Here is a 17336-nt window from a genome sequence, read left to right on the forward strand (position 1 = left end):
TGGACTCCCTTGATGAGATGACTGCAGTCTGGTGTGCTATTGCTTGGTTAGAAAGAAGACCTGCAGCCTCATGGCCCTTTCTGGAACCAGTTTGACACCCCTGTCTTATGTTAAAAACAACAGCAGCTGCAGCATTTCTCAGAAACGGGGAGACACAGCACTCCATTTCTGATAACTTTGCTCTGTGGAGCATCGTAGCGTTAGCCAGGTTTCTATTATTCTACATCCATATCAGCCCTGGTTAGATGCATATTTAAACACAGAGCTGTGCTCCATTAAATTCACCTTATTTCAGCTAAGAAAAGTGCAGGAAGCAGTGAAATCCACCACAAAGGGGATTGAACATGGGCTCTAGATTAAACACACAGCTTAGTGCCACAAAGGTCACAAGTTGTACATGGGGAATTCAAGATCCAGACTGACAAACAGGTGATGGCTAACCAACCAGACATCGTGTTGATCGACAAACAGCAGAAGAAGGCAGTAGTGATAGATGTGGCAATCCCAAGCGACAGCAACATCAAGAAGAAAGAACACCAGAAGCTTGAGAAATATGGGGTTCCATTTGTGTCAAAAATAAGCAGATGTAAAATGTCTAGATGTTGTGCTGTTGTTGCATATGTGTTGTCTGCATATGTATAAGTTGCACATGTATTTGTTGCATATGTAGATGCTGCATATGTAGATGCTGCATATGTCTATAATGCATATGTCTATAATGCATAGGTCTATGCTGCATATGTAGATGCTGCACATGTCTATAATGCATATGTCTATGTTGCATATGTAGATGCTGCATATGTCTATAATGCATATGTCTATAATGCATAGGTCTATGCTGCATATGTACATGCTGCACATGTCTATAATGCATATGTCTATGTTGCATATGTAGATGCTGCATATGTCTATAATGCTGTCGTTTCCTTTGCTGTTACAGCCTGTCATTCTCCCCTGTCGTTGTCCCCCTGCTGGTATACCTGTCGTTGTCCCGTCATCTCCCTCTGCTGGTACAACCTTGGAGGACATTTAAAATGATCAAAATGCCACCCATAATTCATAAAAAGGTTAACTCAAATAATAGGCCTCAATAATAATTCATTTTGATGTTTTAAGTGATCAAAATGCCACCCTTTTTTATTCAGAGGCTCTGGGGTATGGAGGACAGGCCCACTCAGCAGCCTTCCACTTCACTTTGATAGCTGATATTTTGATTGCTTGATAAAATGTACTTTTAAATTTTGAAAACAAGCTAATAGGCAATTTCACTAAAGTTAACATGCAGTACAAAGACATACCATAAATGTACTTCAATAAGTAAAATTATTTCTAAAAGAGAGGTTAGCTACTGCATATTATTCACATTTCCAACTCTCTACCTTTGTAATTTCAGGCTTGGCCAAACTAACTTATTCACTAATGACACCCTGAACTGAATCACCCTGTGGAACAGAATGCCTAAGATTGGGGGAGAACATGCAACTATTTTCTGTTGCTTTCTGCTTCCATGGTTTTATAGGAATTCCCACTTTGATCTTTTAGAAAACTGTGATACTATTGACCTAGAATACTCTGAAGCGACAATAACATAGGAACAAAAATGTCAATGTAATATTGTTAGAATTTACCTTTCATGCCACTGTAGAAAAACTCAGAGCCTTATTTTCTGAATAAATATTTTAACTTTACTTGGGAACAAACAATGTATGTGGAAAACGATTGAGAAACAATCCAAAACTAATGATTGAAGCACAGAAACCAAGAGAGAACCAACCCCGCCTGACACCCCCCCACCCCCCACACACACACACACCAAAACACACACACTCTCACACTACACAAAACCAAAAGTTGGAGACTGCAGAATGCCTGACTTCATATATTCCACAAAGTTCTTGAATGTTGCATAAATCGGAAGCGTCAAAATAATACTGCATGTGTTGGCTTCAGGATAGCACCGCCAGGTACCATCTTCCAGGGGGGTGTGCAGAAACTGTATTTGAGGCCTCTGGGGGAAGCCAAGTGGAGGGATTGGTTCCACTCCAGAAACAAAGATCAGTATCCTTTCAAGAGTGACTGCTCTTGAACCATCTAAAAAGTGGAGAAATGGGGCGCTAGTGCGCAGCTGTGAGATGTAGACGTGTTCGGCTTGCGCTCTCCACCATAACCTTAACTAAGTCATTAAATACCACATTTAAAGCACTTAAGAACCGGCATTCTTGACACTAAACCTTTGGCTGATTACCGGGCAGCTTTCCGCCACCGAAGAAATCTACAAACTCCGGGAAAAACAAGACCATGGACGGATACATTGACCCAGAGACGGCGCTCCGGGCGACAAGACCCAGGTGCTCGAGATGTGCCAGGAGATATGCAAGAATATGTCAGCGTCAATTCTTGAGAAACTGGATGAGCGCTTTGATGCTCTTGAAGCTAAGCTCCAGTCTGTTCTTGCTGTACAGACTGATTTGCAGAACCGTATGCCCGGCCAAGAACTAGCAGCCAGCGCACATGACGAGCAGCGGGGGGGGTTGAAACGAAATGTGTGGAGCTCACAAAGATTGTAACCCAGCAGCAAACTAAGCTGCTGGACCTGGAGGCTCGCTCCCAGAGACGTAACATCAAAATTGTTGGCATAAAAGAAAACTCGGAAGAAGGGAGGCCAACTGAGTTTGTTTCTAAGCTCATCCCTGAGCTGCTGGGCAAACAACATTTCCGGCATCCACTGAAGGTTGACCGCACTCACCACATTTTGTGACCCAAGCCGGCGGCGGGTGAGAAACCACGTACCATCATAGCCCGTATACATCACTTTCAGAGCAAGGAGCAGATTCTGCGCCTTGCAAGGACGCAGCCGTTGGAATACAAGGGGAACAAAGTCCTGATCTTCCCAGACTACACCAGCGAAGTAATGAGTCAGCGCCGCGCTTTTCGGAACATGATGCAAGCCTTGAGAAAGGATGGAATTAAGTTCCAGCTGCGCTACCCGGCCCGGCTGCAGGTGCAATGGCAGGATGATAACACCGCTGAAGTATTCAACGACCCGGATCAGGTGGAGGCGGCTCATCTGCGGAGGAAGGGGAGTACAACTGAAAATGACTAGCGAGCCGTGTGGCACATTTATTTGTGTCTGTTTTTCCTGTTTTGCCGTCTTGGAGTGAGTTAACTCCGGTACGCAGGGATTTACCTGGCGAACTATATTTTAACAACATACAGACTTCCTGAGTGTGTGTTGATTGATCCGGGTCTGTCTTTTCAGAGAATATATTTTAATAATATCTGGTATAGTTGTTTAGTTCATATATCAGTTAATGATTGTTGTGGTGGGGGGAGCTGTGACTTGACTAAGTTCAGTCCGCTATTTGTCCGGCAGCTCCCGTTTCGTTTAAAGGGGAAAGATACGCGTCGTGTTCTGTAGACGCCGGGATGTGGGAGGGGGCGAGTTCGGGGTGTGTGAACCTGATCTGTTCTCTCTTCTCTGCTTCCTAGATCGAACCTGCCTGAAACCAGAAATCCTGAAGAGTTTCTCTGCCAGTTATCTACCTGCCCGCTCTCAGAAGATTCTGGAAGGAAACTCAGATCTGTAATCTGCCAACACTCAAATTAAGCTCTGCCTCTGCCAAGCCCTCAGCCTGCCGACAGCCTCTGGACCCTCAAGGTTCCCTCCCTCATCCGCTCTGCTCAACTCCAGAACAGGTACAGCCTTTCTCACTCTCAACCTGCAAATTATCTGGCCTCCGCTAACTCCTCTGTCCCCCTCTGCAGTGAACCCACTCGTGACCAATCCTGGACCTGTTAACTCTGTGTGTTTTTCAGAACTCACTCGTGACCAGACGAGTTCCCCTCTGGATCTGTTCATTTATTGCATTCAAACACTTCAATAAACTTTTGAACTTTTCTCCTGCCTCTGAGTGTTCTGCTTGTGGGTTAGGCTCCTTAAGCCAAACATGACAGAACACTCTGGCCAACAAACTCCAGCAGAATCACTCAGGAGGATGTTGAAGCAACAGCAAACTCTGATTCAGAGCCACGACACAGCCCTCCGTGAGTTAAACGCACGTCATGATCAAACGAACTGCTCTCTACAGGAAATAGCCGGCTATCTACAAAATGCTACACCTGGAACGGAGATCATTCAACTACCTGTTCAAGAAACAAATCCTCCACTCGGGTCAGAACCCAGTCCGTCGTTCTCTGAATTCCGCCCTGCACTTCCGGAAAAATTTCTGGGCAATCCAAGTAAGTGTAAGGGATTTTTGTTTCAGTGTAAACTCATTTTTGAGCATTCGCCATCTTGTTTCCCAAATGACAAGAAGAAAATAGCCTTTATTTTTTCTCAATTATCCGGAAAAGCCCTCGAATGGGCGGAAGCCAGATTTTCTTCAGAATCTAGTTTTGATTGTTCATTTGAGGAATTTATCAAGGAGTTTATGCAAGTATTCAATCAAGACACTGATAAGTCCACAGAATCTCGTGGTCTTTTGGAATTCAAACAAGGAAATAGATCTGTAACCGAATTTTTAATCGACTTCCGGGTTAAAGCTGCTGCTTCCGGATGGAATGAATCTGCGCTCAAAAGCGCTTATTTCCATGCTCTAGACAAATCCATTAAGGACGAGCTGGCCACTCTCGATGAGCCAGCAACCTTGGAGGAGCTCATAAAATTAACAATCCGCCTGGATAACAGATTGCGAGCCAGATTCAAGTCCAGATTTAGAAGCCATGTTTTTTCTGTTTCTGCTCCAGCAGCTAAGACTAATGACACCTCTTTTTCCTCAGTGTCCTCTGAGGCTGAGTCCAGATCTAAGAGCCGAAATCAACCTGTATCTATTCCTGTATCAAAGACTCATTACGTCTCTCCCTCCACAGAATCCTCAGAAGTAGAGCCAATGCAGATCGGTCACACCAGGCTCACATCCGAAGAGAGGCAAAGGAGGTTTAAGGGGAACCTTTGCATGTATTGTGGAGAACCTGGTCATTTTGTTTCAACCTTCCCAGCTAAGGTAAAAGCCGGGGTCCGCCAGAGGAAATGAGGAGTCTGGCAGACCATCTTCAAATTGAGAAATCTCCTTGCCTGATGTTACCTGCTACTCTGTTTCTCACGGATCAATCCCTCACGCTATCAGCTTTGATTGACTCTGGCTGTGAGAAAAATCTAATAGACTCTAGTCTGGTTCAACAATTGAACATAGAGACCAATCCATTGAATAAACCTCTTAGAGTCTCAGCCCTCGACGGAAAAAGATTACCTCAGGTCACACACCAAACTAAGCCGCTCGAACTGTTAATCTCTGGTAACCACAGAGAGACAATATCCTTTTTTGTATTTCCATCTGCCAGTTCATCCATAGTCCTTGGTTATAAGTGGCTTCAACTTCATAATCCACACTTCAATTGGTCCAAAAGACATGTTGAGTCCTGGTCTGCATCCTGCCATGTTTCCTGTCTCCGCTCTGCTGCTCCTTCGACTCAGTCTCCGGCCAGTCGTCAGGAGGCTGACCCGCCTGATCTTTCTTTTGTACCTCCTGACTACCACGACAAGGCACCAGTTTTTAGTAAGGTCAGTGCACTTTCTCTTCCCCCACATAGACCATATGACTGCGCCATTGACCTGTTACCTGGGGCTCCCCTCCCTAGCAGTCGACTCTATAATATCTCCAAGCCCGAGAGGGCATCTGCCTTTGAACCCATTCAAGGAGCCACAGTTTTCACCAAGTTGGAATTCAGAAACGCCTATAATCTCCTCAGAATCAGAGAAGGAGATGAGTGGAAGACTGCATTTAAAACTCCTCTAGGGCAATTTGAGTATCTAGTTATGCCTTTTGGTTTGACCAACGCCCCTGCCTGTTTCCAGGACCTGGCTAACGATGTTCTGAGAGACTTTCTAAATATCTTCATTTTTGTCTATATTGACGACATCCTGATCTACTCCAAAAACATGTCTGAACATAAGAAACATGTCCGTTTGGTACTTCAAAGACTTCTTGAAAACAAACTGTCAAAGCTGAGAAGTGTGAGTTTCACTGTCCTTCTGTCACCTTTCTAGGTTTTGTGCTCGAGGGCGGGCAGGTGAAGCCGTCTGAGGACAAGATCAAGGCGGTTCTAGACTGGCCCACTCCCGAGAACCGTAAACAACTACAAAGGTTTCTGGGGTTTGCAAACATGACACAGGGTTCATTCCGGGTAGATTGTCTTTTTTCAACGTAAGATGGTTACTTAATACTATATACCTAGACCATAAAAATTCCAATGCTTCTATTCTGGCCCTTGATGCACATAAAGCCTTTGACCAGGTCGAATGGCCGTACATGTTTGAATCATTGCGCAGGTTCGGTTTTAGGTGAAACTTTCATCTCCTGGGTGAAACTGATATATCGAGAACCCATGTGCTCTATCCTGACAAATAATGATCGGTCAGCTCCATTTCACCTGCAGCGCTCGGTCCAGCAGGGCTGCCCCTTATCTCCAGCGCTCTTTGCAATCGCATTGGAGCCACTTGCTGTGGCGATAAGGGAACGAGTCGGTGGCGTTGAAACACTCATCAGTTTATATGCTGATGATGTGATTCTAAAAATCCTCCTCGGGTGATTACATCATTTAGTAAAATCTCCTGGTATACAATCAATTGGTCAAAGAGTGAATTGATGCCTCTTTCCGATACCTATCCCTCTGGATTTTTGCAAAAAGTCCCATTCAAAGTGGTAGAGAGCCATATTACCTATCTAGGTCTTACTATACCCAAAGACCCAAAACGCATATTCAAACTAAATTTTGCAGAGTTTATGTCAGGATTGAGGCATAGCATTGAGTACTGGAAAACTTTACCCCTGTCAATGATTGGATGCATTAATTCAGTTAAAATGATCTCCCTACCTAAATTCTTGTACTTATGTCAAAATCTTCCTATTTATCTTACAGCAGCCTTCTTCAGGGATTTGGACTCAACCATTCAATCCTACATATGGAATGGGAAAAATGCCAGGATCGCTAGAGTACATTTACAGAAGCCGAGGACGGAGGGAGGGCTGGGCCTACCTGTATTTAAACACTATTATTGGGCTGCCAACATCAGAGCAATAATGTTCTGGCAGCAGGGGCTCCCGGGTGGCTCAGCGGTCGACACTCCTCTATGGCTTAGGATGGAATCCAAACTGGCAAATAACTCCTCCCTACCAGCCATGTTGTTTGCCCACCTTGAAAAGCCAGAAGCCTATCGAAACCTGAGTTTTGTGCTAAAACATCAAGTAAGAATTCTAAATCAGATTAGGAGCTTCCTTTCACTACCAAATACATCAGTGCAGACTCCGTTATGTTTCAATCACAGCTTTTTGCCTCCTTGGCAGGATAAAATTTATCATGACTGGAGGGAAAGGGGGCTGATCTCAATTAAGGACATGTATATTGGTAATAAATTCCTGTCATTCGGCTTGTTGAAGGAAAGATACGATCTGCCCCATAAACACTTCTTTCGATATCTGCAGGTCAGGCATTACGTCAAGTCAAAGATTGAGAACTTCGACACCCTCCCGCTTGAGCACGGCCTTTTCGACATTCTAGTGAGCCCCCCTGACTCTAGGCATCTTATTATAAGAATTGTGCGTCAGTTTGGTGACCGCACTGTAGCATGCACCACAAAAATCAAAGAGACCTGGGAAACTGAGCTGGGGATAGGAATCCCTGAACCTTTTTGGATCAGGTGCCTCTCTAAAATCTGTTCTTCTTCAATAAACAGTAGGCATCAGCTAATACAGTTTAAAATCACACATCGGTTACACTATTCGAAGGTCAGATTACACAAGATCTACCCCTGTGTCTCCCCAATGTGTGACAGGTGTAACATTTCAGAGGGCACACTCTCTGATGCATTTTGGTCTTGCCCTTTACTAACATGCCTGTGGTCAAAAATATTTGATTGGTACTCTAAGGCGTATAAGACTCCCATACAACCTGAACCAGGACTTATAATCTTTGGATGCCCTCTGGTGCAGGGGACCATACCCATCGTTATGCGGCAGCCTCTGGAACTGGGACTGATTGTCGCCAAGAGACTGATTCTGAGAGACTGGAGGTCCTCTGTCCCTCCTCCCTTCCACTTATGGATGACCGACCTGACGTCTATAATACAGATGGAAAGACTTCATTATAGCTCCAGAGATACATTCTCGTATTATTGGGGTCCCTTCCTGGAACACTTTTCAAGGACCAGACTGAGCTGAACAGACTCTCTCATTGTAACACCCTGCTGGCCCCAACAGCTTCAACCTCTAATACAAGGTGTTGCTCTTGGAAAACACAATGTTATGAGGAACAGCTGGGGAGGAGCCCAACAGGGATATAGACCAACATCTCTAGAACTGAGCAGAAACACTGACCTAAGGGCTTACCAGAATGACTCAATGGATAGAGAACAAGAACAAACTGGAAAGTTAAATCCAAAGAAAAGCACAAACAACACATCACATATTTGCACACTGAGAATGAAACAATAATAAAAAGGAAATATAGAAAGACTTAATCATAAACTTATAATTCAATTCAACACAAATGTAAAAGTACCTTATTTATCCCAAAGGTAAATGAAATAATAACCAAGACACTTACTTCATCAAACCTGTGGCCAAAGTGGAAGCTGCTTCAACCTCATCAGCTGCAACAGTTATTGATTGCCTGCCAAGTCTTTGTGTCTGTTGTTAAAGTGAACACGATATACACTTACTGTTGCACAGGTGACATGTCCTGCTGAAAAGGTAGAGGGAAAAAAATCATATAAGTATATTAGAAAAGTTTTGCTTACCAGAACAGTATTTACTTATTTAAATGTTTGTTTAAGAAACATTTACAGACCTGCAAAGACTGCTCAATAGCATGGCTAGCTCCTCATCCATGTCCTCTCTGTGAACCCCCCCCACAGCAAAACAGCATTCGTCACTATGAAAAATGTTTATCATGTGTTTCTTGAAGGCATTGATATGAGCATGGGCCGTACCCGTCATTGCTTGCTTCGTCTTGTTACTGTAGAAAGAAGAAAACCCAAGAGAAATGGAACCAGTCAGTTCCATTTTGTTACTCTAATAAACAGTTAATCATTTGCAAATACATAATTTGCACAGTAACCAGTTATCTTCTATTTTCTAATATAATGCTCTATGTTTTTAAAAGATTAACGGTCATTTTTACCACTCCTGGATATGAGCAGCCAAGTCACAAAGGGGATTAAGGATTGGCAGGTCAGACACCTTTCCATCACTTTCGGGGCCTATGCACATTGTTCAAAAAAATAAAAATAAGTTGAACGTCCAGACAATATAAAGCATACACGTTTCTGTAAAGATTGAAACCTACATCATCAACTGGCGGAGGCATCAGAGTAAGGCGGAGGGGAATTATGCAGGGAGCCCTTGATGAAGCTGAGCGTATAGCTCAGGCTGTATCCCTATGGTGGTATGGGAAGCTCTTCTAAGGTCTTTCCCCTGCAGCCACGTGCCAAGACAAACCCACCAGCGTCTCTAAGTTGGGGGGACACAGAGAAGAGATGCTCGCTGAAGAATGAATGGTCTCCTTCATTTTTTTTTCCCCAATCCACAAGCTGCATAGAAGCAAGACTCCTCACTTGTGGGAATAACACATGATTGTGTCTTAGGTAAGCAAATAAAAATATGTGACCAAGGGGTCTCCTGCTTCCTCTTCCTAACCCCACTGGTTACTCCACCTTGATGAGGCCGAAACAGCCTTGACAAGTGGGCCTGAACATTGTCAGTACGAGGCTGATAGACAGTGTGCCGAGGTGGAAGAGCTTGGAAGGGAGAAGCTGGAGCAGGTGGGATATGGCAAGATGGACCAGGCATCGTGTGGCTGGATTCAGTCGGTGGGGTGTTACAGGATGATGCAGGCTGTAGCCGTGACACAGGTGGCATTCGGGAGGAAACTCTAGGGAAACAAGTGGGAGGATCCTGGACTGGTCTAGCTGGCAAACTGGGTTGTGGTGGAGCAGATGGAGCTTGTTCCACTCTGTCCAGCAGCAGAGCTGTAGTGCGCTGCATTTGCTGGAGCAATGCACGCATTTCTTCAGGACTGTTAAAAGGGTGGATATAGATTAAGTTAATGGATCAGTCGTACATGTTGGAAGTCTGTCAACAATATGAAAACTTGTCTTTGACTTCCTCTGTCCATTTTGGGAATCTGTGACAAAAAGAATTAGCAGAGATTTCACTAGTGCAACATACTTATTAACATAATGGACAACCTTACCACACCATTGGTCCTAGTCAAGGTAAAAAATGATTTTACATGGGGTCTAATTTTTCACTTTTTTAAAAATGCTATCAACCAGGTTTGGTTGCAATAACAATGTAGGGTTGTGAACGTGCTTTTAGATATATTCCAACATCTGTAGTAACCCCTGAAGGGAGCGCTATTTCCCATAGATCAGCGGCCGGATTTTATTGTATTTTTTAATCTGCGATATATCTTCATTTCATTTTAAGAATGATTTTCACCCTCTGTATGTTTTTTAACTTCTCTCTCTTATTTTCTTCAGCGCAGCTCACAGTTTTAAGCAAATTCTGTAGTTTCCTGCATACTTCTAAATCTGCAACTTAGTCACATCTTTTTGGGCCTTCTACTGCCTCTAGTGGCGTGGTGGTGGTAACACAACTAATGTAATGATATTACTAAGTCAAAATGCCACAAAGTCTTTATTGTTTATTATTAATTCTGGCATTAGGATAATAATAATAATAATAAGTCTGTGCAAATTGAAATTCCTTGGAATCTTCTTTCAAACCCCAGATATATATGTTAGCGAGTCCCGTTATCTGTACAGCCAAAATGAAAACTATAAAACTCATGTGCTCTTTACATAAATTGAGCAAAAAATATTCCTCCTCCAGTCAACAATTCACTTATTCTATTGAAAACTGTGATGTTGAGTATATTTTGTCCTCATCTCTCATTAAAGGCCTCAATAACAACAACTTTTATGAAGAACATGTTTTATATTGTGAACACAATCTGATTAACAAACATAATTGAAACATACTTTCATAAAGACCTTTGTTCAACAAAAAAAGTGACAAAAATGCAGTTTTAAGTTAACAAAAAAGTCAGACAACAAAAACATTTTACAATCGGATTATAACAGTTTTAACATAATTCTTTCATCAATACCTTTTTGTTCAACAGAAAAAGTGCCCAAAATGCAGTTTGAAGTTATCCAAAATGTACAAACAAAAACATTTTACAATCTAACGAACTATAACATAGTTTTTAACATATTTTTAAAAAACGGTATTCCTAACACATTGAACTTGCTAATGCTAATAGCAAAACAGAAAACAACCCCAAAAAAGACAATTAAACAAAACCAAAAGTTGGTGATTGAATAACTCCAGACTCCATGTATTCCTGAAACTCTTCAAATGTTTCATGAATTGGAAGTCTCATGACAACGCTGCATGTGTTGGCCTCAGGATAGCGCCGGCCTCAGGATAGTGCCGGCCTCAGGATAGCGCTGGCCTCAGGATAGCGCCGGCCTCAGGATAGCGCCGGCCTCAGGATAGCGCCGGCCTCAGGATAGCGCCGGCCTCAGGCCTCAGGATAGCGCCGGCCTCAGGATAGCGCCGGCCTCAGGATAGTGCCGGCCTCAGGCCTCAGGATAGCGCCGGCCTCAGGATAGCGCCGGCCTCAGGCCTCAGGATAGCGCCGGCCTCAGGATAGCGCCGGCCTCAGGATAGCGCTGGCCTCAGGATAGCGCCGGCCTCAGGATAGCGCCGGCCTCAGGATAGCGCCGGCCTCAGGATAGCGCCGGCCTCAGGATAGCGCCGGCGGGATCCATTTTGAAGTGGGACATGAAGAAACTCAATCTGAGGCCTCTCTGGGAAGCCCAGTGGAGGAATTTGGTCCACTCCAGACACAAAAATCAAGATATTTTGTAGGCTGATTGGTCATGAACCATCTAAAGGAAAAACAACAATATAACAGTTTATTACTTTTGTCAAACGTTTGTAAATATTACCTAGTAATCTTGTGCATTACAAACGTACATACCGCCTACTTCAATAAGCCAGTCCCTCCAAAACATTAGTGTCTGATTTTCAGCTCGTCGGGCATTGCTGCCAGGGGGGGAGAAGACGGTGTCAAAAAGACTAATCATGTTCTGGACGGTGAGCTGGTTGTGTCCAGAGACAAAGATAGGGCGAAGGATCTCAGGATGGTTCCTCATTGCCACCTTCAGGCAATCCAGTCCCTCTACGAGCCTGTCAGAGAAGAGTACAACAAAAAAAGAAAAAATTGTATCACGCCATTTGTTACGACTCTGTCCAGCCGAAGGGAAATAAACAACAACTAGAATTAATTTATTTAACAATTTTTATTGTTAAACCAATAAGAGGGTTTCCCTTTAACTTTACCCATTTGTTGTCAACCCGATACAGTTCAACTAATTTAAACAGACCTTCAGGCAGACAACACCACATAAACTGCTACATTGTTCACTGCAAAATGAATATACCCCTGATTCACTGCAAAATGGTCATCCAATCCAAAATCAACATCACAATCGACAGGATCAGGTCTCAGATATTAAAGATTAACAGTGATATGAAATGTAAGTATTCAGGAAGTGACCCAAAGACAATAAGTGTCTTGTCCCTAAAGGCTCTGTTTTTTGGACGTATCTTTAAGTCATTGGTAATTAAGGATGTGTCATTCAGGAAGAATCTCACTCTTCTAGTGGAGAAAGAACTATCCACACAGAAGTTTATGCAGGAGGTCACATGATCGGTCATCTAAATGTGGCTGGCACAGTAAAACAATCTGTATACTGAAGAGAAACCCTTTAGGTCAGTGGTCCCCAAACTTTTTCGCATTTCTCGTTTTATTTTTTAATGAGAAAGCTCATGGGGAAAAAAAATGTGAGTGAAACAGTCACTGGGACTGACTAGTATATATCCCATTGAGAGAAAGTAACTTTAACATCTGAATTCCTCATATGTTGACATAAAGACTCGTTTTGAAGTATAAGCGGCTACTTACAGGCATTGCTTTGAAGAACAACCGTACTGATTAGATAACATAAAAGTCCAACAGATGGGAGCAATGCGCCATGCAAAACAAAACACCATCAGTTTACAGGACACTCTTCCTGCTAAAGAGCCCCCTGGTGGTTGAAGAAAAGTCCACACATAAGCCAGAAAATACAATATATGAAAAAAAATCATAATGCTGTCTGGTATTGTTCAAGCGGCCGGACAAAATGTGGAGGCGGGCCGGATCCCGCCCGCGGGCCGTAGTTTGGGGACCCCTTCTTTAGGTCTTCTTTGATTTCCTGTGACTATTTCCTAAAAGTCGTTTTAATGGCAGATAGTCTCTGAACAAGGGGTTTATATTCTGAGCACAGAGGAACAGGGTTGTGATGTCATTTCTTTGAGACAAATCCAATGTCTTGTTTTCTCAGCTGACAACCACTGAAACATTGTTGGTGTTGAAGAGAGTGAAGCTTGATTAAAATGATCAGATATTGCCACAAAAACAATGGCGTGTTGTGTCTGGATCTTAGCATAAGTGTAACTGTTTGCATCACATGCACTGTCAGCAGCAGCTCAGGATATAATGTAAACATCTTCTAAAATAACACCGGTGAACTCTCGGCAAATCATATTGAAGACTGAGCCATTTTTTTTTGTTAACAATGTAGCTGCTACAATCAGTAAATATGATTGAACTTAGTGGTCCAGTGCAGGTTTAATGCGACCTTCCACATGGGCCCTCGCTGCCTGCTGGCTCTCCAAGTCAGGAAGAAACCCTGCACAACCCGGGGGGGACACAGTGATGGCGAGGCTTCCTCAACAGACTGCTGGGCTTCCTGCAAGTTTTCCACAGCTTTGATCTGTGACAATGATAACTATAATATGAGAGCATGTTTGACTAAATAAATGTCCAGAACAATAATGGTGCTACCTACTTTCTGAAGGTGCTGGCGCAGTTCCCAGTCACCAACTTCTTCCAAAGAGACTGGGCCTGTTTGTTGCCCACACAACAGGGAATACAGAGAAAAAAGAGGGCTGGACTCCTCCTTGGAGAAGGGCTAAGGATAGCATTTGACCTATTATTTTATAATCCCCAAACTGTAGACCTGCAACAGAAAGATAATAATAATAACCTCCAATTACAGAAGTAATGCTCATTGAAGAAAGGAAATAATGGTGTTGGAGCTATTTATTCTTTTTCTTTATCCATTTGAATTTTATTAGTTTATTCTTACATTTCTAATTTTTTTATTATTTACAGAACTTATTTGTAAGTTAATAATTGTTTATTTTATTTATCTTTTGTTTTTATTATTTTTTCTTATTGATATTTTTAAATAAACAGGAAGTAATGTGGGTTGGTCCACTTTCTATAAATGTAGGGGCCTGGTAAAGGACCAGCAGGCATCTGGGTTAGGGGCCTATGGTTTTTACCAGTGCAAGGAGGTAGCAGAGAAAACAAAAGGAAGTTTCAACTCTGTAATTTTTAATAAATAAAGCATGAATAACAAGTTAAAAGTTTGTATCCTGAACCTTCTTTACCTGCGTTGAAATACTTGACCCCAGCGTCTCAGTGGCTTACTGGAACTTTCTTTGTTGGATGTTTGGTTTGACAAACAATCGCCACAAATGGTTTCTGTTTCATGTAATAACTACATGTTTAAACATTTAGTCTTTTCAATACATGCTTACATACCCCGGGATACAAGGGAAAGATTTTTTCTGTCCTCCTTCGAAGTATCGGCCGTCTCGCAGCGCTGCTACAAGGAGCCGCAAGAACTCTCTGCTGGGACCACCATCATCTACAGCCCCTCGTTTTCTCCCTCGCCATCCACAAATGTTACTGTCAGTTGATGAAGGGGGTTGAAGCGTGTACGGCGAAAAGCTCTAAATGAACCTTCCATTATGAAATCTCTGCACACATTAAGAGAGTTGTGGATGGGCGCAGAACCACTCTGAACACCTTATTGTAGGTCTTCCAGGACAGTCCTTCAATCAGAATCGGGAGACCTGTAAAAACACAAACAAAAACAGAACTGTACTTTTTGAGTTCTTGAGAATAGACAATACATTACTCATCTCACAGTGGAAACAGATGCTCTAACACATCCTTATTTTTGACGGGTAAAAAGACTTTAAAGGGATAGTTCGGTATTTTTGACATGAATCTGTATGGCATCCCCATCACCAGTGTCATGCAATCACACTGACTTACCCCTGGCAGCGTCCTGCGAGCAGAGTTCTCGTCCAGTTTTGGTCAAGCCGAAAGTAGTCCTGCAGGTTTGCTAGACCCAGCGAAATAAAACGTTTCTCTTCCCAAAACATTATGTGTTCAAAAGAGTGATATTTTTGCATCCCAAAAACGTTGTAGTGGAAAAAGTCACACGTCGTTATCAATTGGTCCTATTTTCTCTCTGTTCGTATCAGTGCGCGCCGTCATTCTGACAGCGAGCTCAACAACATCCAGATGCATGTCTCCCTCCGCCTAGCTCCTAGCTGGGTAACCAAAAGGTTATTATTAATTTGAAGGAGAAAAATGAGATTGTAATACTAAGAGAAATTATATTGTTTAAATTCCAAAACATACCTTAGAACGGCCTCAGGTGCAACAACAGCTTCCACCTCAATGGTGGGATTCTGTTATTGGGCCTCGCTTTGCTCGCTTTCAAACAGCCCTTGTTCTTTCAAAAAAAGAACAAGGGCAAACAATAATTGAAGAAGTAATGGCTTTGGGTTGAACATATTACTTTATCACAAGTGTCATTATGCCCAAAGATGTTCCAGATGAAAGATGTTTGTTGCTAATGTCAACACAATAAAACACTAACTGTTGCACAGCTGTCATCTCCTGGTGTTAGGTAGAAAGCTAGAAAAAAGAATTAAATTTTTATTGTGGTTACCAGAACAGGGCTTTGTCATAATGTTTTTGATAAAGAAATAATTACATGTAAAGACTGTTGTATAGCCATGGCTAACTCCTCTCTGTGAAAAAACAAACATAGATTATTTTAACTTAAGAAAAATGTATTTTGTTATTTTTTTCCATGTATTTATGAGGACATGGGGCTTACTCATTGTTCCTTCGTGTTTCTTGTTTACTGTGTAAATAAGAAAATGTCATGATGGGTCTCTGTGATTAAACCCACATGCAGAACACCACAGGAAACAGAGTAAAAGTTTAACAGTTTATTTTGATAAACACACACAGAGTAAACGATTGCACTGGTTCTGGTACTGGTCCGGGACTGGTTTCACAGAGTAATCTGCAGAGGGGGATTGTTTGGTTAGCCAGGTAGCTGTGATGTCTTGACAGAGTTTGATTCTGGTTTGTACCTGATGAGGTTCAGACTGATCGGTGGAGAGAGGGAACCAGTTGGGTCCAGAGACTGAGGGTTCAGCAGAGAGCTCAGCAGCGACTGAGCTTAGCTTCAGGCTAGCGAGGTTCAGACCTTGAGTTGTTCTCCTAGTTCTCTCCTGAGAACTAGCTGGGAGATTCAGACTGAGGATCTTCAGGTTTGGCTTCTCTAGGCAGTCAGGCAGGTTTCCAAACATGAGCTCCTCCTGAGCTTCAGACTTCGATCAGGTTTTCCTGTGAGCAGAGAAGACAGAGGCAGGTTAGAATCTGGTTACTCTCCAGAGTAGACAGAGATTCTATGTTCAGGCTGAGGCTCAGGTTCTGCTAACCAAAACTGGTCAACACTCCGGCGCTGAAGAGAAGTCAAGCCGCTGCTTAAATAGCTGGTCTCCTGATGAGATGAATCAGCCTCAGGTGTGTAGGTGGCTTCAGCTCGGGAGACCCAGGGCGCTTTCTGCTGGAGAAAGATGGCAGATCTCCAGATCCCAACAGAAAAAGAGAAAAGTTTAATGTTACTTTAACGAGCGAAGTATCTTTAATTAATACATAAGGAGCATATTTATCTCCTATGATTAATCTAATGAGATGTATTTCTTAAAAAAATAAACGGTCATTACCACTCATCAATATGATCTGCCAATTCACACAGTGGTATTGATGACTGGCAGATTTTCCATCCCTTTTTGGATCTACACACATTGCAACTAAACAATAATAGGTTGAATGTTCATACAACATAAAGCACACATGCAGATTTCTGAAAAGGTCAAAGCTAACCTCATCATCTGGTGGGGGCCTCAGGGGAAGGCTTTGTTGGAGAGGGACAACATGTAAGGGAGCCCTTGTTCAACCTGAGCGAATATAGCTCAGGCTGTATCCCTCTGGTGGTATTGGCAGCTCTTCCAGTACCTTTCCCCTGCTGCCACGGGCGAGGACACACCCACCAGCAGCTCTAA

This window comes from Cyprinodon tularosa, unplaced genomic scaffold, assembly GCF_016077235.1.
Source record: "Cyprinodon tularosa strain WSP-4 unplaced genomic scaffold, ASM1607723v1 ctg1509, whole genome shotgun sequence".
Classification (NCBI taxonomy): Eukaryota; Metazoa; Chordata; class Actinopteri; order Cyprinodontiformes; family Cyprinodontidae; genus Cyprinodon; species Cyprinodon tularosa.